The sequence below is a fragment of the Canis aureus genome, chromosome 17 (assembly GCF_053574225.1).
Source record: "Canis aureus isolate CA01 chromosome 17, VMU_Caureus_v.1.0, whole genome shotgun sequence".
In the NCBI taxonomy this organism is placed as follows: Eukaryota; Metazoa; Chordata; class Mammalia; order Carnivora; family Canidae; genus Canis; species Canis aureus.
In genome coordinates, this window is record NC_135627.1 from 1277504 (window position 1) to 1304296 (window position 26793).

Here is a 26793-nt window from a genome sequence, read left to right on the forward strand (position 1 = left end):
CTGGACAGTTTTGAGGAGTACTGGTCAGATATTTTATAGAATGCCCCAGCTGGGTTTTGTCTGATGTTTTTCCTCATGATTAGTGTGGGGTTATAAGCTTTGAGGAGAAAGACCACAGAAGTAACATGCCCTTCTCATCACACGGAATCCAGGGTGCAAACTGCGAATGCGGCTCATCACCGTGAATGCTGACTGACCCTGATCACCAGGCTGAGATGGTTTTTCATCCTGTGCTCTTCAGGAGGAGGTCACTGTGCAGCCCACACTTAGGGAAGAGGAGTTCTGTTCCACCTCCTTGAGCGGGAGCACCTACATAAATTATGTTAAATTCTTCTGCATGGGAGGTTTGTCTCCTTATATAACTAGCTAGAGATTAATCAGTTCCATTTATCTTCCCAATTATGGAGCTTTTGTTGTCCTTGATTTTCTCTATTGTCTTACGCTTTTTATTTTATTGATTTCTACTCTGATCTTTATTATTTTTCTTCTACTTACTCTTTTTTTTCCTTGAGATAGAAGGTAATTGATTTAAGATCTTCCTGTGCATCCTACAATTTTTTTTTTTTTTTTTTAAGATTCTGTATTTATTCATGAGAGACAGAGAAAGGCAGAGACACAGGAAGAGAGAGAAGCAGGCTCCATGCAGGAAGCCCGACATGGGACTGGATCCCGGGTCTCCAAGATCAGGCCCTGGCCTGAAGGTGGCGCTAAACCGCTGAGCCACCTGGGCTCCTCGCATTCTACAAATTTTAATGCATTTTTTTTTTTCTTTTCAAAATACTTTCCAGCTTCCCTTTTTTAAAATTCTTTGACCTATGGGTTATTTAGAAGTTTGTCACGTGGTTTCCAAATTTTTATGGATTTTGCATATACCTTTCTGTTACTGATTTGCAATATAATCCCACTGTGGTCAGAGAGAACATACTTTATATGAGATTAAACCATTTAAATTTTTTAAAAGATTTTATTTATTAGAGCACAAGCAGGGGGAGTAGCAGGCAGAGGGAGAGAGAGAGAGAAGAGGCCCTCCACGGAACAAGGAGCCTGCTAAGGGGCTTGATCCTAGGACCCTGGAATCATGACTTGAGCTGAAGACACACTTAAGTGACTGAGCCACCCAGGTGCCCCTCCATTTAAATTTATTGAGATTTGTTTTATGCCCTTAGATAGGGTGTATAGTGGTAAAGTCCTGGGTACACGTTAGCAGAATGTTTATTCTGCTGTTCTTGTGTTCTGTGAAATCAGGATAAGGTGGTTGGTTTAAGCCTTTTGCATCTCACTAATTTTGGTCTACTTCTTGATTTTTGAGGTTGGGTGTAATCTTTTCACTATAATTCTGAATTTATCTCTCTCCTTGAATTTCAGTTTTTGCTTTATGTATTTTGAAGCTCTGTTGTTAGGTTCATAAGTATTTAGGATCATTATATTTCCTGGATGAATGGACCTCCTTTATCATTGTAAAGTGACCTTTGCAATCTCTGGTAATAATCTTTGCCTTGAAATATACCCTATCAATATTATAGTCCTTCCAGCTTTCTTTTCATTTGTGTTAACATGGTATAACTTTTCCATCCTTTTATATTGAACATATTTGTGACTGTATATTTAAGGTAGATATCTTGCAGACAACATATAGTTGGGACACTTATGTTTATTGTTTTTTAATTCACTCGAACAGTCTTTTTTTTTTTAATTGGAATTTCTAGACTATTTGCCTTTAATATGATTATTTATGTGATCGGATTTAAGTCTACCACTTTGCTATTTGTTTTTCCTCACTGTCAAGACAAGACCCTGCTTTGTACTCATTAGTTTTAAAGTTAGGGACTTCATTCACCAAATAACTAAGCATTTATGAGGTACCATTATTAATTTGTACGTTCAGAGTTATTAGAGAGGGTGGGCCTCCATTTCTGGCTAAGATGGAATAATAGAGACCAGACATATTCTGCCTGACACAAACCAAACCAAACGCAACCAAAGAAACTGGGTATGTCCAAGTGGAGACCATGTATACCTGGCAGTGGAGGATTGTGATACCTCAGATTTGGCAAACAACCGAGATGAGCTCTCCAGTTGCTCTGACTTACTACCTGGAGGAGGTCTGCAGTCTGCCATGCAGGGAGAGGGAACCTAGGCAGAACATGGAGATTTCTCTAACTTCAGTGCCTGTGGTTGTCCTGGGAAGCCAAAGCAGCTAAAGTTTATAGGATAGAGTGTCAGAGATGTTAACTCTGGATTTATGAGTCTGGGATTCAGAGGACCTCTGTTTATCTCAGAGCTAGAGATAAACATATGGAGATTATCAACATAAAAGGAGCATTTGAAGGCATGGGACTTAGATTACCCAGGAAGAAGGTATAGAGACGAAGATCCACAACTCAGCCAGAGGTACTCCCAACATTCAGATGCCGAGCAGGAGCATGGGAGTGTTGGGGAAGCCAAGGGGAACAGCATTGTAGGAAATCAGTACTCAGCTCTTTTGAATGCTGCTGAAAGACAGTCGTGGATTCTGATAGAGAATTGATCATTGCATTTGGCAGGAAGATGATTTCGACAAGAGCTGTTCCATTGGAGTGCTCTTTATCAGGTTTTTGTTTGTTGGTGGGTTTTTTGTTTGTTTGTTTTTTTGTTGTGTTTTTTGAGAAGCAGCTTTTGGTGATACAGGGTTTTTTCTCTATAATTAATTTCTACATGTCAAGTTTAAAGATTAATTATAAAGCCAGAAGATATGTGCCTACCTCCTAGTTTAAAATATGAGCATTTCTAATAATCTGGGAGCCTCCTTTGACTCTGTTTTCCTGCCCTCTCTGTGTAGATAAGTCGTCTTGACTCCTGTGTCAATCACCCCCTGCTTTTCATTGTAATTTTGCCACCTGTGTTTGCACTGCCAAAAATAACAGATTGTTAATGGAATCTGTAATTTAGCATTTTGTTATTATTTTTTTCAAGGTTGACTTGAGAGAGAGTGAGCCGGGTGGGAGGCAGAGGGAGAGGGAGAATCTCCATCAGACTCCACGCTGAGCGTAGAGCCCAAAACTGGCACTCGATCTCACGACCCAGAGATCATCACTTGAGCTGAAGCTGGATGCTTACCTGACTGAGCCATGCAGGTGCCCCATGTAATTCAGCATTTTACATGTAGGGTCATATTGATACCCGTAACATAAGTCTCATGTTGAGAACTGACCTCCAGTTGTAACTGAAGTTCACATATTGCTCTAAATTATTCCAGTTTTTGGAGTCACCACAATTCAGTCATTTTATTGTTCATGAGTGTTTGGATTATTTGCAATTTTTAGCTTTTCCACACATGGACGGACTTTAACACCAATCTGGCTGCTGACTGCTGCTGGCATTTCATGCTTTAACTTCTATTTCTTAACTGTTAATGAGGTTGGGTGTGTTTTCATGCGTATGCTGGCCATGGAGATTTCCAGCATGCGAATTGCTTGTTCCTTCCCTTTGTACTCTTTTGAGAGTTTCCTACCATTTGTTAACTGATTTTTGGGGGTCTCATATTCTATAAACTAGTCTTCTGTCAGTCCTAGATATTACAGATACCTTTTCTCAGCTTCTAGTATGCTTTCTTGGTGGTTGTCTTTTCTTTAAATTTCAATATAGACCCATCTGTTGGTCTTTGTTTTATAAAAATGCTGTATTAGCAAATGCCACATTTGTTTAAGAAATACATCCCAACTCTGGAATCAGGAAAGATACACATGTAATAGTTTTGTCTTCCTCATTTTGTTTTTAATTTACCTGGAATTAGTTTTTACAAATGGTGTGAGGTGGGAGACCAGTTCGTTTATTTTCCATAAATGTGTTCAATTTCAAGACACCAATAATTGAGAAGTCTGATCTGAAATTCTGCTGTCATAAGCCAAAAATCTGTATATTCATTATTTTGTTCCATTGGTCAAGTAGTGTCTCTTTGCATCAAAACAAGACTGTCTTAATTTCTATAGTTTTACAATAGACATCGATATCTCAAGGAAAGTACTTCAAACTTTTATTCTTCAGGAATCCCCCGGCTGGGTTGTGTGGGTGCCTCTGTCAGTGAAGTGGCTGCCTTCAGCTCAGGTTGTGATCTGAGGGTCCTGAGATCGAGTCCTGCGTTGGGCTCCCCGCTCAGCAGGGAATCTGAGCCCCCTCCCTTTGTCCCTCCCCCTGCTTGTGCACTCGTGTGCTTGCTCATTCTATTGAATAAATAAATCAGATCTTTTGTAGAAAAGAAAAAAAAAAAAAAAAACCCTGGCAGTTTCTGACCTTTTTCTTTTCATATAAATTTTTAGAATCCAGTCCCCCCCAAAAAATATTGTTTTGAATAGGGTTATGCTGTCTATAAATCAGTTTGGAGAAGGTCAACTATTTACAATGATTATTTCAATCTGTGAACATTGTATACCTCTCTACGTTTACTTTTGTCTTAATGCCTTTCAACATTCTGTAAACTTTGTGATGTTTTGCACAACTTTTATTAGATTTATTCTTAGGGGCCTCATTGTAAAAATGCAATTATATTTTCTTTTCTTTCTTTCTTTTTTTTTTTTTTTTTGTATTTTCTTTAAGATGGAATTTTTACCTGTCACTGATACACAGAAATGCACGTAAGTTTTGTATGTTGATTTTGTATCTACGAGTCTTGCTAAGTAATCGTAGCAATTGTCCATCATCATAATAGCTTACATGTAGCTTTAATAGATTTTCTTCGCATCTGTGCTGAGTCCCCCCAAAGCAGAGCAAGGGGGATTACTTATGTGAGAGCTTTATTAGGAGAAATGCTGGAGAGGGACACTATGCGAAGGATTTGGTGGAGGCTCGTGAGGCCAGCTGAGCAAGATCCAGGTCAGATCCTCATGGAGGAGGGCCGAGGGGAGGAAGTCTGGGTGAAATGTCAGACTAGGGCGGTTCTGGAGAAGTGTGACAAGGCTTCAGGAGTTCCTGAGCCAGAGTTAGTTGTCGGAGGGGTCCTGCACATCCGCAGATGGGTGTGTGGTATCCGCAAGGCTGCTTGCAGAGAGCATGGCCTCCACGTGAAGGCTGTGGTGGATTTCGGTGCGTGGTGTCTGGACTTCAGATCAGTGACAGTCCTGGGGGTGAAGATCTGAGACACTCATGGCCTGTAGATGTGTTCCTCACACCTCTCTGGGGGCGCTCGCAGGGAGGGGGTGAGGGGGCTGCGCTGGCCTAGGGCTGGCCCTCTATCCTGAATTCTCAGGTGTCCCTCTGGCTGATGTTGGTGTCTTGCTGTATGGCCCAAGCTTTCATTCCTGGGTGAGGGATCTGAGCCTGCAGCCCTACCCTATGGGCCAGGTTGTTGCCTTCCAAGGAGGTCAATGACTGGAGCTGTGCACATGGGTTCCGTGGGTCCCTGCATATTTCCTTCTGTCCCAGCGTGGGTGCCATCCCACTCCTGCCAGCTTGGCGGCTCCTCACCTGTCTGCAGCTGCCCTCCTAGCAGTCCTGGGAACTTTGCTATCAGCGACACTGCCACGGAGCGGCTCTTGTCATCGTGTGTGTGACACCTGCAGAGCCATGCCTCGGGGCACTTGGCCTGCCCTGGGGAGGCTGGACCCAAGTTCCCCATGGGGCACATGTGGCTCAGCCCATGGCCATGGGTCACTCCCTGCTCCCAAAAGCTCCCTGGAGGGGCTGGCCCTGGGCCCTCACGGGGTTTTCACCCAGTCCAGGCCACTGCCATGTCATCATGGCCTCCTGCCATGCAGCCGCAGCTGAGTATCCAGGGTCATGACAGCTACAGAGGTCTCAGTGGGCAGACTGGGAGCTTCTTGCAGGGTCAGCAGCAGACGCGCCGCCTCGTGCATTACTGCAGGACCAGGTAATAATTAATTACTGAGGAGGATTGGACGTGAGGGTCAGAGCCATGGAAGAGGATGATTGTGTGTGGTGTGTTTGAGATGGGAGCAGGAGGTGTGCTCGGGGGAGCGTGGTAGCATGTGTGCACATTGGGTACTTATCGTGCATGTAATCATGTTTACATTTTATGTACATATGTAATTACATTTGTGTATCAATATGCTTATGGATATGTGTATCAGCTTCTGTGCACAGAGAAGGACGATCTGTCCTGAGTGACAGGCGCCCTCTGGTTGTAGAATGGGACTCTTGTAGGGACTCTTGTTCCTTCTTGAACTGTTTTGTGCCTCAAACGTTTTATTCTTTAATGACATAACAGATCACGTTCCTAAATTCGATAGAAGTAGAACTAGTGTTCAGGCTCAGAAGGCTTAGGGACGGGACCAGTGGCGTCGGAGAAGCTACGGGACACCGGCATAGAGGGAAGGAGACACGATGGAGGCTGCTTTGAACGGGGCCTTGAATGATGTTGTGCTTTTGGGTTCAGGGGTGTCCTTGCAAGCTGTGCTGAAGAACAGACAAGATAAGATGTTTTCATGGACGTGTGTTTCCAGTGTGTCATCTCCCCACTTGCTGAAAACACCTCGAGCCCTCTCGAGCTCATGTTGTGCACCCCGCGGTCGGCTTGGAGTGTGGGAAGCCTAGCTGAAGTCCTGGAAGCCTGTTCTGTGAGCTGTATGTGGCCGGCCAGTGAGGCTGAGGGCTCTTCTCTGAGCCTCTCCCCCATCCCTGAGGGGTCAGGGCTCTACCCTGGCCTGGGGGCCTGAGAACCTCTTGGGTCAGTGGCTGGGTGAGTGTGTGTCTGTATGCACCTTAGCATCACCTGGCAGGTGCATCCGCACGCATGGGCTCTCACCTGAGACTGTCCCCTCATCCCTGGCATGCAGAGGTCTTACCCTGAGGCTCATCTGGCCGTCCTCGTCCTCGCAGGAGGGAAGGTTTCCACACTTGCCCTGTGTGGTGCCCTGAGGGTGTTCACACCTCTAATCTGGCTCCTCCCTGATCATGGTCCCATCCCGGAGCCCTACCCCTCAGCCTGTGGGGCCATCCAGTGGGGCTGTGACCTGCATGGGAGCCCGGGAGGGAGACGCGGCGGGGGGCAGGTCCAGCACAGGCGCTCCCCTGCTCTGGCTGCACCCTGGCCGCCTGCCTGGAGGGAGGTGCCTGCGCGCTGTGGGGCTCCAGATGGGAGGCAGGGAGGTGAAGATTACACACGGATCTCTGCGCTCCGAAAATATACCTCTGCTTTCCAGAAAATTGAGTCAAATGGTATGGAAATTTGGCTAAGTGATTATGGATATTGTTCTGTGGACGTGTTGCCAGGTGTCTCTTCAAGAAGAGAAATAAATTTGTATTTCTCTGCCTTTATTCTGGGTTTAAGGTTTTAATAAAAATGCAGCGAGGGAAAAATACTGCATAGCAGCTTGCCTGGAGCCAAGAGTCGTGCTGCTGACAGGAGCCTCAGGCTGTCCTGCCTCACACGGGCAGGGAGTGCGGGCCCGCGCCGGCCTAGACAGCGCCCTGCCACTTCCCTCCTGGCCTGAAGTCTGGAGCCCATGTCATCAGAGGGGGCTGAGTGTCCTGCCCACGGGGACTTGGCTGGGGACACTGGGGCAGGGCCGTCCACTCCCACTGGGTGGGGGTCCTGTGGGGGTCCTGTGGTCCGGGAAGCACTGTGTCCCCCATCCCTCCAGCACTGTGCCTCCCCTGAGGTGAAAGGGATGGGGAGGGTAGAGCTGGGAGGGTCGAAGCCCCTTGAGGCTGTGGCTGCACCCTGCAGTGGGGCCCTAAGAATCAGACCTGAGCTCTGAGCTCTGAGCCATCACCTCTTGAATCCAGAGGTGCTGCACATGAGACCTCAAGGCAGGTTCCACAGGGGCGGGCGATGTGTCCCAGCCACGGGGGAAATCGGGAGTGCCTTGAGGGGGCTAAGAGCCCCCATGTCCAAGCCCGGTGGCCCCCAGGCTGGGGTGCACACCGGACACGTCGGGAGATGGGACACAGGAAGCGGGGAGGGTGTGCAGCAAAGGAGACGAGGCCAACACCTCACCACAAGCGTGAACACAAACCCCAGAGGACGGAGCAGCACTGCACAGGCCCACCCGCAGCCGTGGTGCTGAAGGGTGCTCGGGCTGCTGGGCCCCTGGCCGGATGTGGACCTGGTCCCATCCTCTTTCTGCCACGGCTAATACAGGACTTACACCATGTGTGGGCCTCACCCCGTGTGCAGGGACTCAGTCTGGGTGCGAGACTCAGTGCGTGTGCGGGGCTCACCCTGTGTGCGGACTTCTTGGTCCTCTGGTGGTTTGGTCTTCAGCGCCCTTGCCTGTGGCTTCCTCAGGTGCCGTCAGACCGAGGTGTCCGTGCTGCGGGCCCCGTGGACCAGTGCTGTGCCTGTGGGCTGGAGGCTGTGCTCGCTGCTTTCCTCAGCGTACAGGTAGAGATTCATAGGCCCTGCCTTGAGCCTCTCTCCACTTCTCGTGTATTTTCTGTTTCTGGGTCTCAGGACCCGGAGGAACGGCCGTCGGGGGTGCTGGCAGGGACCGGATGGTCCCCGTTGCCCATGGCCGGTGTTTGGTTCCCGTGCTGGAGCCAGGGGAGAGACCTCTTGGGGCTCTCGGAGGGGTGCCCAGACCTGGTGGGTGTCGCTAGCATGCTGTGGGGCCCCCTGGGAAGGTAATGCTGGACCTACACCCCATCTCCAGGGGAGCAGTTTTGATGTGCTTTAGTTTTTACAGGATTAAAATATGAGGTAACAGCATAAGACAAATGTAGTCTTGGGTTATATGCCCTGTTGTCGCCCCTCGGCTTCCCTGTTTGGGACATCTGGTCTCCTCTGCCTCGTGGCCTGTCCCCTCCATCCTGATGTGCTTAGTCTCACAAGTAACTGATTTTAAATGATCACTCCAGGAGCTAATACATATTTTTTCATAATAACTTGCAAATATTTTTATTAATTTCCTCTGAAGAGGGAAGAGAAGCCTTGCCTCGTTTCCAAGACAGGATGTGCCTGCTGGTCCTTCCCAAGCTGATGTGTCATCAACCCTATCCTTAGCTTGCTGGCTTTATCCACATGTCCTCGATTCATATTTCATGCAATGGCGGTGGCCTCTTGTGCCAGGATCCATGTGTCCCTGAAATATCCATTCATTGTGTCTCCTCGTGGATGTTGTTACACAACAGTTTACAGCTGCTGGTTAACTGCTCTGCCCAGTTCTGGGATGGAGGTCAGCCCAATGAGTGGTCCTGGCTCCTGCCTGTACCTTTCTTGATCCTGCCTGTTCCCTCTTGCTGGCTCCTTATTGGGGTTCCCACGCTCTGGGCTTAAGACCAAGGGAGCCCCATGTGCTTGTCCATCACGGTGGGCTGGATCCTCTAGGAAACACACTGAGCAGGAGCGTGGACGTGCCCTTGAGGGGCCAGGCAGGTGTGCCCGGAGGTGCAGGTTGGCTGAGGAGTGGGCCCCTGGACCCCAGACCGGGCCTCCTCATTGGCAAGTCCTGTGGCCAGACTCAGGGCCACCAGCTTGCTTGTCAATGCCAGTCTCCTGACAGCTGAGGCGGATCCTGGAAGGGTCTGAGCAGCATGCTTGCAGAGGCAGCAGCCCTTGGCCACGACAGGGAGCGCCTGGGAAGGGGACCAAGGGGCAGTGGGGGGAGTCAGCCCTATCCACCTGCGTCCCATCCCCCTGTACCCCATCCCCGTGCATCCCATCCCCCTGCATCCCATCCCCAAGCATCCCATTCCCATGCGTCCCATCCCCTTATGTCCCATCCCCCTGCATCCCATTCCCCCTGCATCGTTGCATTGTTCTGCTGGTTTGGGCTGCTTCCCTTGGGGTTTGAGCCCAACCCTCATTCCAAAGAGGCTGAGGCCCTGACAGGCACACTCTTCCCAAGCCAGGTTGCAGCCCCCATCTATTCCTGCTGCCTGGGGGCACCCACAGCAGGCCATCTGGGTCCTACACGCTCTGCCCCAGGCGTGCCAGCCACTTGGCCTCCCGCTGCCGTGCAGGCTGGTTTGCCTGGTGGATGGCAGTGTCCCTTCTGACGTGCTCCTCCCTGGACCCTGAGAGGTCAGAGGAGGCAGCCACCACCTGCAGTGGGACACCACAGGTGGGAGCAGGCTCACATGGGCACCCCTGTGGTGCTGCACAACCGAATGGTGGTTCATGTGCCCCCACAAAGGGGACCGTGCTGTTTGAATGCTGGGCCCTGAAGACACATTTCCATGAAGTCGCTGCATCCTCCTTTGCCTTATTTGGAAAAAAGGTCTTCAGGTGTAATTATTGTTCCTGAGAGGAGATGGTTCTGGATGATCCGGGTGGGTGTCCTCCTGAGACATGCACAGAGGCACAGACAGGACAAACCAAAGACCTCCATCCACTGCTGGAAGCTGGAAGAGGCCTGGAGGGTCCTCCCCCAGACCCCGGGGGAACCTTGATGTCAGACTCCTGGTCTCTAGCACTCAGAGAGAATGGGTGTCTGTTGTAAACCACCTGGTTTGTGCTGCTCTGTTGTGGTGGCCCCAGGACAGCTACACAGGGACACCCGGCTCCTCAAAGGATGGAGCAGGTGCGAGGGGCCAGAGAGACGGCTATGACGGGTGCCCTCCGCGCTCACCCACCTGGCCCCGGTCACAGGCCTTGGGAGGAGGCGGGGGGGGGGGGGTGCAGGGTGTTGATGGCTCTGTGCTCACCCCCAGCCCCACAGGAGCACCTCCATGCATTTCCTGGTGTTTACAGCTCGCGGCTCCCGGAAACCCATGCAGGTCCCCAAGTGGAGCCCGGGTGTTTGAAGACATGAGCGGCAGGGGAGACTAGACCATGGAGCAGTCCTCTCTGTTCACGGGCCACACTTCGCTGCCGTTGGGCCTTCTCCCGTCCCCAAAGTGATGGGAGGGTCTCGGCGGCTAGGCCCCTGGCAGAGCCTGAGCGTCCCGCATGGCAGGGCTCCCGGGGGACGCAGAGGCCTGAGGAGCTGTCTCCGAGTGCTGAGATCAGCTGTCGCCTCCCAAGCTCTGGCATGCCAAGACCTCCACGCCTGAGACCGGGGGAGCCGCCCAAGACCTGGGGGGAAGCTGCAGACGCCACCCGCCCTAAAGGCACAGCTCAGTGGCTGCCTTTCCCCAAGGGCCTGCACAGAGCCACAGCCCAGGCACCTGAAGTCAACAAACCAACATGTGTCTACTCTGACCGTTCACTGATTTTTATTTTACATATGAAAAAAATTAAGGTTGGCAGATACATAAGAACTTACCCAAAGGTCACAGAAATACCCAAATTCAAATCCCAGTCCCTGTGTAGGGGGAGCAAGGATGAATAAGACCCAGGCCCCTGGGAGGGACATCAGGGGAGCGTATGTGGTGCTTGTAAGCAGGAGCTGGTGGGCACAGCCTGGTGACACAGAGAGGAACAGGTACTGGGGGCGGCTGAGTCAGGCCACACGGGCAGGGTGGGGGCATGTCCAGGAGGAGGGGCTGTGGTCATGCTGTCCCCGGGGCTGGGATCCTGTCTGAAACAAAGACCCACCCCGAGCTCACTCACGTGGTTCAGGGGACTGAGGCCTCCAGGTGTGTGGCCAGGTGAGGCCTGAAGCTGCGCCCTTGAGAAAGGTGCACTTGTTGCTGCATCTGCCGAACCTGCTCCAGCTGCTCCCAGCTGACCTGCAGCCCCAGGGCACATGTCACCTCTCGAATGACCAGTCCCATCACATCACACATGTCTTGGAGGACTGGACTGAGATCAGTGTAGTCCCAGCAGAAAGTCCCACAGGATGGCGGGTGGCTGGGTGCCTGTGCCAAAGGGCGAGAGGCAGCGGGCAGGCCCCACCTCATGCCAGCCACTGAGTCAACCCGGCCGCTCCGCGAGATGACCAGGGTGCTGTCTCCCTGCAGGTCCCCAATTCCAGAGCGAGCAGCTCATTTGTCAGGAGCTGGTGGCGTGCAGCCCACTCCACCCCCAATCTCCTCACTGGTGGGTGGGGCCACGGGGAAAAGGTGACAGGGACGGTGGTGCCAGCGAAGCGAGGCCTTGGGGCCCCTCCAGGGAGGAGCAGTCTGGCTGGAGCCGGGGCTTCCCTCTGGGGCAGCGGAGCCCTTCATGTAATGCTGAAACAGCAACCCAACGTGTCGCCTCACGAAAAGACAGAGTGGCAGGTGGCAGCTGTGGGAGCCTTGGGGTCAGACCCCCACACGCTTTGTTGTCAGCATCCGGCGCTGTGACGTCCACTGGGACACCTCGGAGGGAGGTGCAGGGCAGGAGCGAGCTCAGCAGCCCCCTCCCCGTTGCCAGCCGAGGCCGCCTCGGGGCAGTCTGACGTCCTCTTGGCGGCCTTCTTGGAGCTGAGGAGGAGGACGCGAGGGATTCGATGCTCCGTCCGCTGCGGGCCGGGTCCACAGCTGGGCCGTCTCTGCGCTCACTGCGGCCGGCCCAGCGTCCTAGTCCGAGCACTGGGCCGTTGTGCAGAAGACGAGCTCCAGGGCAGGACAGGGTGGCCGCCCCCCACCCGGCCTGACTCCGGGGCCCACCGGCCCCCCGGGACCTCCCGCTAGCTCTGCCCAGGCCCGCCCGCCCGCAGCCCCTCCTCCCTCGGTCCGACCTCGGTGGAGGGGGGCGGCCGGGGCCGAGGACGTGCGTCCTTCCCCGTGGGGGACGCTTGCCCGGCCGGGCCCCGCCACTGGTGTCCACGACATGCGTCCTGCGGCAGGGTGGCGGCTCCCCACTCCCGGAGCCGGAGCCGCGCAAGGGCAGGGTGGCTGTGGTTCTTAGGCGAGCCACGGAGAGGCAGCGCAGGACAGGGATTGAGGTCCTGCCCCGGGCCACCAGCGGGAGGGGCGGTGGCGCTGGCGGACCGGGTGGCGGCGAGGCCGCGGCCGCAGACTTCTGGTCCGGCACCGGTCAGGACGCGGCCGCGAAGACCATTCGTACCGTCGGAATAACACGCGGCTCTGAGGGATCGGAGCGAAGCGGGCGGTGCTCCGCGGCTGGGCCCCACCGGCTGTGCCTTTCCGTCCAACCCAGGGACGCGGTGGCCCAAGCGCAGGGAGCCGCCTCCAGTGGGCTTCGGTGCGACGCGCTGTCCTACCGGGCCTCCAGCCTGCGGCCTGCGCCCGTCACACGGGTCGGCAGCGCCGTTTCTTAGACTAACGTCCAGCGGCACGTCCTCCCGGCCGCCTTCCTGCGGAGCCGACTCCCCCAGGCGCCCTCGGGGTGGCAGGACGGAGTGCGGGACAGCGGGCGTGTGATGGGGGGTATGACGGCGAGGTGTGACGTGGTGGGGTGTGCGTGTGACAGTGGGGAGGCCTACAGCAGGGAAGACTGTCGTGTGTTCCTACAGGTCTTTTTGAGTGGGACGCGCTCCTCCCAACGGAAACCTCTGGACACCGCCTGGCTCGTCGTCAGCCCTTGGTGACGGGAAGAGGGTATCGATTATTATCGTTAACGATGGCTATTTCCTCAAACTGGCTATTTCCATTTACCATCGGGGCCTCGGCGGATCCTTAGAACCTGTAAGTGGAGCGCCACCGGCTCCTATTTAGAGTAAAGGACACCTGGAGGCGGCTGGGGATGGGTGTGGCCAAGGACCGGTGGTCCGGGGTGCAGGGGGCGGCCCCCGCCCTATCTTCTCCGCTGCTGGGTGTGGAGGGTGGGGGTCGGGCACCCAGAGATGTGGTAAATGAAGCCTCTGCGCCTCCCTCCGAGCAGCCGCACAGTCTGGGAGCCGCCGGACCCATTGGCCATTTACTGTTAAATTACTTTAATTTAAATAAAGTGCAAACTTAAGCTCTGTGGTCACACTGGCCATGTTTCAAGTGCTCGCAGGCCCTATGGGGCTGGTGGTGCCTACACCAGGTAGGGCCACCGAGAACATTTCCTTCATTGAGAACTTCTACTGGATGGCGTGGCTCTAAGCAGGGCATCTGTTCATGGGCCAAGCCTGGCTTCATTCTATAAAGGGAATTTTATTGGACACGGCCACACCCGTTTGTGAACGGTCTCAGCTGAGCTGCAGTAGAGGCCATAGGACCTGCAAAGCCTGAAACATCTTCCCTCTGGCCCTTTACAGAAATGTTTGCTGAAGTTGCTCTAGGGCATTGCTTTCAGGGTAAGCTGGGCCTGTCTGTGAGCCTGCCTGGTGGCTGCAGCGTGCTGGCCACACAGGGCTCTTGAGCATGGCCTCCCCAGTGGCACAATGGGGTGGACATGTCTAAGCTGTGCCAGTCTTGGCACAGTGGAGTTTCTGTGCACAGCAGCTCGGGCTCAAGTCCCAGAGTTGCTGGGAGGGGGCGGAAGGACTGGTGGCCTCATGTGTGCACATACGCACATTCATACATGCATCATCTGTACATGAGTGCATGTGTGGTGTGTACCCCTGTAGGGTGAGTGTCCGGCCGGTGAGCAATGCTTCCATGAGCAATGGCTGGCGGGGCCGTGGGACTTCCTGGGGCTGCTTCCCTTTTCAAGGCGGTCAGAGAGCTAGGACCACACCAGAGCAGAAACTACCTTTTTCACAAGGGAAAGGCCACGAGGTTATTTTTCCAGAAGGGACCATGCTGTGGGCATAATAGGCCTCTTGGCTTTATTCCCAATCACACCAGGAGGCAGATTCGTCTCTGCAGGGTTGTTTCTAGAAAATGTGGTTGCATACACTCCAGAGAAGGGGAAGCTCACACTTGGAATCAAAGCAGTGATGTTGCCCGATGCTGACAGCAAGGTCCCCAGAACCTGATGTAAGCCCCATCCTGATGGGCTTGGGGCCAGCACAGGCTGTGAAGCGTTTGCTTGGTCACTTGCAGGCTGGGCTCTGTCAAGCAGGCAGTGGAGCTTCCAGGCCAGGGAGAGACACAGTGGACCACTGCACCCATGACCTCTTCCTGTGCAAGAGCCACGGTGCAGGGCACACAGGAACTCCACAGCAGCACCTTTTCAATAAGTGGGTCTAGGGGCACCTGGGCGGTTCAGTGGTTGAGCATCTGGCTTTGGCCCAGGGTGTGATCCAAGGGTCCTGGGATCGAGTCCCACATCGAGCTCCCCGTAGGGAGTCTGCTTCTCCCTCTGCCTGTATCTCTGCCTCTCAGTGTCTCTCATGAATAAATACAATCTTTAAAAAAATAAAAAGTGGGTCTAACTGCAGAGCAGATGCTTGTGTGAACCGATTGATCGAGGTGAGCTGCTGGCTATTCAGTTAAGATACTGGGAGAGAGAGACTCTACATCTGAGCACAGGCTTTGGGCTCTGCAAAGGACCACCGCAGCTCCTTCCTCCTGCCTCTCCTTCTTTCTTTGGGACACATACTGAGCAGACACTGAAACACATCTAGCTGGGAGTCTGATAATTATAACTTGAAGTCCCGGGAGGCATGATACCATGTTGGGGTGGGGAAGTCCTTGGATAGACTGGTCTATGATGAATGGGGAACAGCAAATGATTTAAGGGAACCCTCCCAACTTTAGGAAATAACTTGGAGTGTTTCTTCATGATAGCCAGTAGCACTATTTTCCGATCAGAAAGACCACAAGTTATAAGAGGGAGTACAGTTTTGTGTTGTTTTTCTAAGTGTAAAAATAAACAAGTCTTATAAATCTTTACCCATAATACTTTTTCACTCATTTTCTATCTTTATTGCCCAGGATAATCAACATTACTCAGAGTCCACATCTGGAAGAGGTAAGCTTGTTAGTATTGGACCTATTATCCCACTGAAAACAACTGGAAACCTGACTAAAATATACGTGCAGACACTGGAGGCATGCTAAGGACCCGAGGGGTCAAGATTCCAGAGAGGACAATTCACTGTTGTGAGTTTTGTGTTCTAAGCTCGCTTTCCTAATGAGGCATTTGCAAATTCTTACACAAGCACAGAGAGGCTGAGAAGCAGAGCAGAAATCAGGCCCTGAGAGGCTTTCAGGAATTCCCCAGGGCGAGGAATACAAAATGTGAGTTCAGAGCTTCTGAAGCAGCCAGGACTTGTGTCAAAGCAAAGGCATATGAAGTGTAGTGAATTTCCACACCTGATCTGTTTGCCTCTCAAAGCATTCTTTAAGTCTTCTGCTGTGCATGCAGAGATGAGGTGAGTAGAAAGCGGTAGCAAAGAGGCTGAGCAGCTAAGGAGAGATTTTAAGCAGTTTCATTGTATAAAAATAAAAATAAACTTCAAGGCTCAGTAAATTCTTTCAGATTTAAGTCAGAACTCCTGTAGAAATAAAGAATAAGAGAAACTGGAAACAGACCAGATCTTACAAAGACTGAAACCTGGTGTTAAAACAACTCAAGGGAAGCTCAGGTGGCTCAGTGGTTTAGCGCCACCTTCAGCCCAGGGCGTGATCCTGGAGTTCCCGGATTGAGTCCCACATCGGGCTCCCTGCATGGAGCCTGCTTCTCCCTCTGCTTGTGTATCTGCCTCTCTCTCTCTCATGAATAAATAAATACAATCTTAAAAAAAAGTTCAAGACCTTAGATTTAAAAAAAAATAAAAAATAAAACAACTCAAGATGATCATCTCTTATTCTAACTGGATGCCAGACCTGAAGCCCCTCTAGAGTCCTTGTAGTATTTCACAACACAATGTCCAGCGTTCAGTCAGGAAGCACCAATCATGCCAAGAGTCCAGCCAATAGAAAGAGACTTCTAGTTAATAACTTCAATATTGGAGTTATTGAATACAGATAAAAAAATAACTGTGACTAACATAATTCAATAACTTCACAGAGAAGTGGAATCCATAAAATAGAATCAAATGGAAATTCTAGGATTAAAAACACCGTGATTGAAATTTAGTATAAAGTAGATGATTAGCCACAGCTGAAGAGGGTAAGTTATCTGGAAGTAGGTCAGTAGAAAAATAACTGGATAAAAGCCAAAGAAAATAAAGAATGGAAAATAAAAAGAATTATAGGAAATATATGAGACACAGTAAAAAAAAATCTAACATGTATAATTGGAGGAGGAAGAGAGAAATTGTTCAGAATCATTATTGGAAAAAACAGACTAGAATTATGCAAAACTTACAAAAGAAACCAAGCCATCGATTCAAATATTGCTATAAGCCCCAGGCATAATAAATGCAATGGAATTCACCCAGGCACATCGTTGTAAACCTACTGAAATCAATAGACAAAGAGAAATTGTTTAAAATGCCAGAGGAGAAAAGAAGCCTTAACAGTCAAAGGAGCAACAAGAACAGAGATGGAGACAGCAGACCCCTCAGTGGAAACTATGGAAAACAAATGACAATGAAAACACTGAAGGACAAGAACTGTGAACACAGAATTCTCTATTTAGTAAAAATATTCCTCAAAAGTGAAGGTAAAGATATTTTCAGACAAATAAAACCTGGATGGGGGATCTGGGTGGCTCAGCAGTTGAGCTTCTGCTTTCGGCTCAGGTCATGATCCAGGGATCCTGGGATCGAGTCCCACATCGGTCCCCCTGCAGGGAGCGTGCTTTTCCCTCTTCCTGTGTTTCTGCCTCTCTCTCTGTGTCTCTCATGAATAAATAAATAAAATCTTTAAAAAAAAAAAAGCCTAATGATATACCCAGCAGACTCACACTAAAATGCTAAAAGAAATTCTTTAGTCATAATACTATCTTGTTAACTGGAAGCATTAACAGTGCACAACAGAACAGCGTGAGGTAAGTACGTGGGCAAGCCCAAATGAATATTAACCGTATAAAACTGTAACTACAGCTCTTCCGGGGACGGCGTCCGTAGGCGTTCAGAATGGTTCAGCGTTTGACATACCGTCGTAGGCTGTCCTACAATACAGCCTCTAACAAAACTAGGCTGTCCCGAACTCCTGGCAATAGAATCATTTACCTTTATACCAAGAAGGTTGGGAAAGCACCAAAGTCTGCATGTGGCGTGTGTCCTGGCCGACTTCGAGGAGTTCGTGCGGTGAGACCTAAAGTCCTTATGAGATTGTCTAAAACGAAAAAACACATCAGCAGGGCCTATGGTAGTTCCATGTGTGCTAAGTGTGTTCATGACAGGATCAAGCGTGCTTTCCTTATTGAGGAGCAGAAAATCGTTGTGAAAGTGTTGAAGGCACAAGCACAGAGTCAGAAAGCTAAATAAAAAAATGAGGATTTTTTTTGAGTAATAAAAATCAAAAAGCTTGATCTGTTAAAAAAACTAACTACAATGTCTATGGCATTAAAAACATCTATAGGATTAAAATTCATGATAAAAAAATACAAAAGATGGTTAGTAAATGGGGTTAAATGTCTCTTGTCCTTGCATTTCCCAGGAAATACTAAAAGTGCTAATTTATTTTCAATTATGATAAGTCTAGGATAGGTATTGTAATTTCTAATTAAGCTGTTAAAGTGATATTAAAAGAATATATAATTAATCCAATAAAGGGAAAAATGGAATGAAAAAAATACTTGATCAACTCAAATAAGGTAATGAAAGAGAAAATTTAGGCATGTGAGTCAAATAGAAAACAAGTAGTAAGACAGTAGATATAAACCCAGCTGTATCACTAGTTAATTTAATGTACATGGATTAAGTCACTCAAAGGCAAATAGATAGATGGAATCTTAAAAAATACATTCTTTTATATCGTGCCTAAAGAGATATATGTGAAATATAATGCACAGAAAAGTTGAAGGTTACAGGATGGAAAATGATTATCACACAAGTATTAGCCAAAAGAAAGCTAATATAGTCATGTTTATTAATATCCGAGTAGATTGAAGAAGACAAGAAGAAATAGATAAACAGAAACACATCCCACAATAAGGACTTCAGTCTACTAGAAAGATATAATTTAGTCTTTATGAATTTAATAACATAGCTTTGAAATATGTAAAGCAAAATTACAGAAATGCAAAATAATAACTCCCTCACAATCATAGTGGACCACCCGTAGAAATTGACAGACCCAACAGACAAAGATTCATCAGTAAGGAGAAAACTTAAACCATACATTGACTTCATAGACACTGCACCCAACACAACAAAATACATTCCTCCCGAGCTGAAAGGGAATTGTCACCAAAAATCGCTATGTTTGATCATGAAGCAGGCCTCAGTAAATTTCCAAAATTGAGATCGTAGAATAAATCAGTATTTTAAAACTTTTTCCAAACCATAGCATGTACCAGGGGATCACTGTGCCCAGGGTGGCGGTGCCCATGCTCCCCTACCTGTTCTTCTTACCCTCAGAGGGTCACATCTTCTCCATGGAGCACTCACCCAACTCAACTCTGGACCCAGAGGGAGGCTCTCTTCCAGCGCAGAGACAAGTCCTTAACACCACCTGTCTGCCAACTCATCACCTGACTTTTGCTAGTAATACTGGTATTTATGTTTTGTTCATAAATTTAGTTCTCAGCTGTATTTTAAGTCTCCTCAAAGTGCGCAGTCATCCCCTGCGGCACTCAGAGGCAGGCCTAGACACTCCATGGCTCTGGGGGACACTGGGGGCCAGCGTCTGACTCTGCTGCTTTTGATGCTGTCACCAAGAGGAGACGTTTTGATGGGCTCAACTATTAAATCATTAAAGTTTCAGCTTTGGAAAATCAAGGTAATGATGTATCCCAGGAGAGTGAGGGCAAGGACTGGGGGTGGGGCCGGTCAACGACGTTTTTTACATTTTGTTTTGTCCAGGTTGGTCCTGGTCTGTCAAAGCTCCCCTGGGGGCAAACAGCATGGGGAGATCCCACCAGGGACTGGCTCCACCAGGGCCCACATGACCGTGTGTGATGACAAAGCTACCCAGTGATCTGAGGGAGGACAAAAGAGATGACGTCCCTCCTGAGCTTATGGTGCGTTGGCATCATGTGTGCAGATGGCGTGCACACCACACGGAACTCTAAGAATGCTTTGTGAGATTCAAGCACCAAACAGAAAAAGTAAAACTATGTGCAAAAAACAAACCAAAAAACCCCCTGAGATACCCATGTACTGATGAGTGGGCGGCAGAGACCCGGCTGGTGCCGAGGAGGGAAAGGCTCAGGAGTCGGGGTACCAGCGTCCTGCTCTGCCACCGACTCGCTCGGCAGCTAGGGAGTCACGTGTACTGCCTCTGTCTCAGGTTCCTGAGCTGAGCTCACAGGACTGGGTGAAAGCCTCAGCCCTTGGACCCACCCCGGGGCCTCCATGCTACAGTTGACTTGATGACGTCAAAGGAAAGACAGGACTTTTGTTTCTCTTGAGAAGAGTGAGCAGCCAGCAATCGCAAATAAAACGGCTCCTTTCTATGCCGTTTCCATCAGTGTTCTAGAACAAATACCAGTCCATCCCTGCAGCCGTACCTCAGCACAGAAGTTCCCTCCCCAGTGTTGTTCTCAGACACGATTCATGAACATCCATAGACCCGCTTTTCTGGGGAAAGGAGGCAATCACATTTTGTCTTAAGTAACTCATCTCACTGTGCACAGTCAGGAGCGGTTTGGAGGAGAATTCCGGCTGCAAGCATGTTCTGGTGGGTCCCCAGAGAGCTGCTACGGGTCAGACGCCCCCTGGAGATCAGAGCTCACTGTCACCTCCCACACCCCAGAGACACAGCTTGCCTGGGACTCATCACGATGCAAGGATGTCGCCTGTGTGTTGAGCACATGCGCCTGTGTACTCTGCAAGGTGCAGGTGTGCAGGGCTCACTTGGGTTCATCATGGACCGAATTCTCAGAAGCTGAGCAGAGCTTCCTTAAACCCCGTCCTATTCGAAAAGAAACTTTAGGAGGTTCTTCTTAAAAAAAAAAAAAAAAGAAAGAAAAAAGAAATCCACAAACCCTCTAGCTTAACATTTGAATAGCTGAGCTCTACTTGGGATTTCATGAATAAAACACATTTCCTTGTACAGCATGGTTAACAACATGTGCACATATATGCACTTTATTCCTGAGGGTGGGGCTATGGGGTCTCACGAAGTCTGGATTTCCTGTGGAGGGGGCTCCCTCAGAGCAGGTGGCCGTGCTGATTGCCCTCTGCACCTCTTCAGAGCCTCCCCCTCCTCTTCCATTTACTGCAAAGAGTGCCCTGCTTGGAGAGAGATTTATTTGTGAAATTCTAGGCACTCTGCTCCGAGAGCCTGCCTTTCCACCCTCCCGGGAACTAGAGAAGCCTGAAGCCAGCTGCCAGTGTCCCTGGTCTGTGGGCAGTAGTTGCAGGTGCTGTGGGGGCTGGATGGAGCCTTGAGAAGAGAGAGTCCCGGGTCGGGGGGTGGGGGGGAGGTGAACTTGCACGACAGACACCACCGTGCAGATGCGCAGAGGATGGTGGGGACAAGACGGCACCTGGAGAGTCAGGGCTAACGTGGCAGCGTCCTTGCAGGAGGGAGCAGGGGAAGGTGTGGTTGGGGTGAGGTTGGCAGTGAGTCAGGTGGGGGAGAGAACTGGCAGAGTCTTGGGGAGCAGGAGGCCGTGACCCCGAGGGAGGAGCAGCGCAGAGAGGGGAGGAGCCACGCAGAGGCCGGCACACAGAGGAGGCCAGGGTGGGGGGCCAGACCGCACCCTATGAGGCCTAGTGCCGCCGCCTTCCGCCCCCAGACCCTGCGGGGGCTCCTCTGAGCTCCGCTGGCTGGGCGGTGTCCCCTGCCCTCAGGGGCGGCCGCATGGACCAGCTCCTGTGACGTCAGGGCCCCTTGTCCCCGCCAAGGACGGCTCCTGCCCACACACTGCTGGCCCCCGCCCTGGCCCTCGAGGGGCGTCCGCCGCCCACCCCCGGACCCCCAGACGCGGAGCCGACCTGCAGGAGCTCCAGCAGGTGGAAAGGCCCTGCCTTAGGCGTTGGGTCGTGGGAGGCTTTACTGTTCTCTCGACAGAGCTCGCAAGGCCCCGGGGGCCGGGTGTTTGGCGACGTCTCTTGTGACCTGAACGGTCGGTGGATGCGCAGCAGGTGCAGCAAACCCTAACGTCCCTCTCTGCCTCTGACTACACTGGGGGGCCTGCAGGCGCCAGGTGCAGGCCGGGGCCTGGGAGTTTGAGGCTCCAGGGCTGGCTCTGGCCGCGCGTAGTGACAACTCGCACACCCGGGAGGTCTCTAGTGACGCGTCTGTGACTCCACCCTGGCCGGCATTTCCACAAAGTACAAGACGGCAGGCTGGCTGCACGGAGGCTGGTCGGGGGCTTGGAGGAGCAGCCGACGGGAGGAGGGGAGACCCAGAGGGGTCCCAGCAGGTGGAACGGAGAGGCCGCCCAACCGTGCCCTGGAACGTGGGCTCCGCCACCGGGCGGAGTCCAGGGAGCCCTGAGCGGTGCTGGCCCCGGTAGGAGCTCGGTACACGGCAGGCGAAGGTGGGGGCTGGCCAGGTGGGTTTGGTCCTGCGCGGGCTCTACCAGGAGCCCCCTGCTGTGGCTTAACAGTCACATTTACAGATCCTTGCAAGTCTTCGTTGACACTAGCTGGAATTAGGGTGTGACGCGTCCCCAAAACCAGTCGGGCTTAGGGTGCGTGGATGGGTATGTGGCAGGTAGAAGGCTGGAGGTGTTCATCTGAACCATCTCTGTGACTAGAGTCTACCTGGGAGAGGCTGGGAGGACGGGAGAGGAGTGGCCTGGAGAAGTTTCCTGGTGTTCTGGAAAGTTCCAGGGAGAAGGAGAAGCCTGGGGCCTGGGCAGAAGCCTCCAGGGGAGTCGTGGGCTGACCTCAGCAACTAGGGAGTTGTCTGAAAGGGCAGGGGGCCGGGGGCTGGATGCTGGGGGTGACCGCAGGTGTGGGACTCAGTCCCGGGTGGGAGGCGCCCACGGTGAGGTTTGGGGACCTCCCCGGCCCGGGGTGTATGACAGTGGCCCCACATGCCCAGGACTCCTTGAATTTGGACCGGGGGGGCAGAGTCTGATGACACAGGAAACCGTGTGGGGCAACCGGTTTATGTCTCTTCATGACGGGGGGCATCCCAGCACAAGGAGCCACTTATCTATTATTCCAGTTTACCTGCAGATTTTCCAATGTTTTGAAGGATTTTGTCCAGAATTGACAGTTTTTTATATTGATCGTTTTGTGAATTCTTCTTTCCTGTGGGAAAAATAAATTCCATGATCAGGATTTGGTCAGTCATTGAGGCATGATCCCAAACATCTTCTCTTTTCAACCTCAGAGGCTTTCAGGAAGCCCAGGACCGAGAGTGTGTGGCTTGTGCTCAGGTCCAGGTGGAGACTCACATCGTCATGCTTTCTCTGTTTTCTCCTTACATTCTGAGGATGTGCTAGCTTGGTTCCTTCTGTGGTTGATGCTCCTGGTCACTTGGATACTCTCCTTGCATCTGGACATATATTTTATAAGACATTTCACTCCTCAAAAGAGTGAACTCCTACCCTTGCCCTGTCCAGGCCTTTTTATCAATATTGTGTGGGACCAGTCTCGCCACTGATGAGAGGGGCAGAGTGTTGATTCATGGGATGAGTCCAGAGTAGTCACTGGTCCCACAGAGTCAGGGTGAAAAGGGCCTGTTCAGAGCAGCACCCAGCCTGGGAGGTTCCTTTCCTCGGGATGCAGCCTTAACTGTGACCTACAGGGTGCTCTCACCCTTTTCCTTCCTGACCTTCCCTATGTTCAAAATGTATCAAGGAGACCCCTAGAATCAAAAGTTCTCCCAAAACTCTATTTAAGGACAGCCAAGAACATTTAAGAAAAATTTATATTTGTTCAACATATGAATCTTAACTTGCTGCTGGGTGGTCTGCATCTCTCATTGCTTTGTGGGTGGTTAGAAAACAACAACCTTTATTTACCTATAAGCATCTAGCAGGTGTTAGTAGGTATTTACTGAGTGAATGAATCTTTTGTTGAAGCTAATGCCAATACAAAATTACTGACTGTGGGATAAAATTCTGTATGTCTCATGGGACACTTAGATTGTAACAGAACCCGAAGTTTAGGCACACTTCAGATGTCAGGAGTGGTGATTTGGGTCATGGAGACGTTTTAGACATTGTGGAAATCACACAGGTGGTTGGTTATTCTGGCAACAAGAGAAAGATGTTCTCTGCAGATCCTTCAAGCTGCTTCAGGCTTTTAAAATATTACTGCAAGTTATTTTAAGGCAACAAATTCTTATTTGTAATATGTATTATAAGCCCATGGCAGAATTTTAAAATTTGGAAGAAGAGTATCTGTGGAAAATAAAGCCAGTTCCAACAATGACCCCTCAGTTCCAGCTTCCTCCTGTAGGCCACAATTGCCTTCCATTTCTGTCTTCCAGTGATAATCCATACTGCAAAGATTGTTGCCAACATCATACACTCACTGAATATTTAAAGCCACATTGACATTTTTTAGAGGAAGATGCTTAGGAAATTTTGTCAGACAGTTCAGGCTGACTGACTTGTGGAAACATACAATTCATCAATAAGTATAAAATTTTGCATCTTAAGTTTGCTTATTTTGGAGTATATCTTTAGCCTTTAGGATTCCATATATCATGATAACATTTGCACAGTCCCTATGTAGGTGTGGGTCCATTTGAACATCAATACACCTGATGAGGCTCATGGGAAATGTTTACTTTCCATTTGTAAATGAGACCCCAGCGAAGCAAAGCAGCTTTGCCTAAAGTCACTGAGATGGTAGGAGGCCTAGCTGGGAAAGAATGCAGGGCAAGGTCTCTGGCTCTTTCTCCTTCCAGGCCATCCTGGAGATTTTGTCAGAGTTGAAATGCAGGGCTTTTCATAGCTACAGGATTCCCAATGGAACTACGTGGGTGAAAGTCCACTGTTTGAACTTTCATGCTTGGAAAAGATGGAGTAGCAAGGACCAGATTTAACTTCCCAATTTAACTTACGAACTAGAAAAAAAAAACATATGAAATAATAATTTCCCATACATCAGACAGCAGGCAGTAAGGGACAGTCATCCCTGAGAAGGGAAATCCAAAGGGGCTCCTCATGACCCCGCCCATTCCTGCCTGGAGAGTTTCCAGTCCGGCATGATGAGTGAGGACAGAGGCAGAGCCCTGTGGTCTCACCAGGAGGAGATGGAACTAGGAGAGCTCACAACACCTAGAGAGGTCAGAGAACTCCGAGACCTCAGAAGTTTGCCTCAAGTCTCCAGCTGGGGGTCAGTGAGAAGACATAGGAAGCCTGAGGATGGAAAAAGAACCACATAAAAGGGCAACAGAAAAATTTCCAGAGCTCACACAGGCCAGTAGTTGGCATCCCCCGTGGTAAACATAAAAAGCCTCATTATACACAAGGCATTGGGGAGGGTACTCCAGAATTGTATTGCCTTAGTATTGGGGATTATTAACTTCAGAATAAGTGCTACTTGCTTTACAGAACAAAGCTTAAATGTGAACCTCAACAGGATCAACTCTTTCAAAGTTATTTAACTGGGTTCAAGAGCAAAGCTTGCTAGTAAAATATATAATATTTGGCATCCAAACAAAAATGATCAGGCTTGAAAGTAAGCAATAAAATATGATCTTTAAGAAAATGACCTATAATGAGAAGAATTAATCAATCAAAACTGACCCAGAAATGACATAGATAGTAGAATTAGAAGGCAAGGATATTAAAATTTATCATAACACCATATCCCATATGTTCAAGAAGCATAAATTCTCAGATTACATACAAAAGCAAGACCTAACTGTACACTGCCTACAAAATCCCACTTTAAATATAAAGCAAAAGTAGGTTAAAAATAAAATGATGGAAAGGATCACCCAGGTGAATACTAATCAAAAGAAAGCTAAAATGTCTATTTAAATTTTAGACAAAATGTCTTTAGGAGCCAAGAATATCACTAGGAATAAAGAGGGTCATTTCTTTCTTTTTTTATGATTTTTCCTCAGAGTTTATTAAATTTTATTTTTTTTAAAGATTTTATTTATTTATTAGAGATACACAGAGAGAGAGAGAGAGAGACAGACAGGCAGAGGGAGAAGCAGGCTCCATGCAGGAAGCCTGCCATGGGACTCGATCCCGGGTCTCTAGGATCATGCCCTGGGCTGAAGGTGGCGCTAAACTGCTAAGCCACTGGGGCTGCCCAAGAGGGTCATTTCTTAATGTTAAAGCAGTAATTAATCAAGAAGATATAACAATATTTTTATGCATGCAGATGAGATGCAATGAAGGTGCTTTGAGCTATATGAAATGAACACTGGGAAAACCAAAAGATATGATCAGCAAATTCACAATTATCAACTGAGATTTCAATTCTGCTTTCTTAAGAGTTGAGCAAACAAGGAGACAGAAATTCTGTAAGTGTATAGAATACTTGAACATGGAGGTTCACCTACTTGATTTAATTGACATTTATAAAATATTCCACAAATACACAACATATACACATTCTTTTCAAGTGTACGTGGAATACTTGCTAAAGTACAATATATTCTAGGCCATATTTAAGGTTTTTAAAAATGCATTTAAAAGATCCAAGTCTTATAATGTGTGTTTTCTGACCAAAACAGAATTGAACCATAAATTAATAACATAGTGGTGTTGGAAAAGTTTCCAAATATTTGAAAATGAAATAGTACATTTCTAAATGGCCTGTGGGTCAAAGAACAAATTTAAAAGATGAGTTATAAAGCATTTTGAACTGATTAAAATTTGTAGGACGAGATTAAAGTAGAGCTAAGAGGAACTAAATGTTCATGATAAAAAAGAGGAAAAGTCTCAAAACTTTGACCTAAGTATTCACCTTAACAAGTCATTAAAGACATTTTAAAAAGGAGAGAAAAAACCCTCAAAATAATCAGAGGAAAGAAAACAATAAAATTAAGAGAGGAAAAGGTTATGACAAAAAAAATAGAGAAACAATACAGAAAAATGAAACCAAAAGCCTGATTCTCTGAGATCATTTTGTCCCTAATTATATCACTAGGGATAAAAAAAAGAAAACCCCAAATAAAAAACAACACACAAATTACTGATATCAAGAATGAGAGAGTTGTTCCTACAAACATTAAAATGGGCAATAAGAGACTGTTATGACCTTTTGCTATTTAGATGAAATGAACAAA

General features: G+C 49.3%; 1 protein-coding gene and 1 pseudogene across 3 annotated transcripts in view; one reads left to right on the forward strand and one right to left on the reverse strand.

Moving 5' to 3' along the window:
* Nucleotides 1–17547: 17547 nt before the first annotated feature.
* LOC144287681 (large ribosomal subunit protein eL34 pseudogene) lies at nt 17548–18011 on the forward strand (annotated as a pseudogene).
* A 2682-nt stretch (nt 18012–20693) lies between these two features.
* The window catches only part of LOC144287682 (uncharacterized), a 29183-nt gene continuing 23083 nt past the window's right edge, over nt 20694–26793 (reverse strand). For 2 of the 3 annotated variants that reach the window (XR_013355421.1, XR_013355419.1), the window contains 2 exons: nt 22761–22841; nt 20694–20864 (listed from right to left, as the gene is read on the reverse strand). The gene's annotated coding sequence lies outside the window, so the exon portion shown is untranslated. Of the gene's footprint in view, nt 20868–22760; nt 22842–26793 lie in introns of all 3 variants that reach the window. The other variant, XR_013355420.1, reaches the window with a different exon arrangement.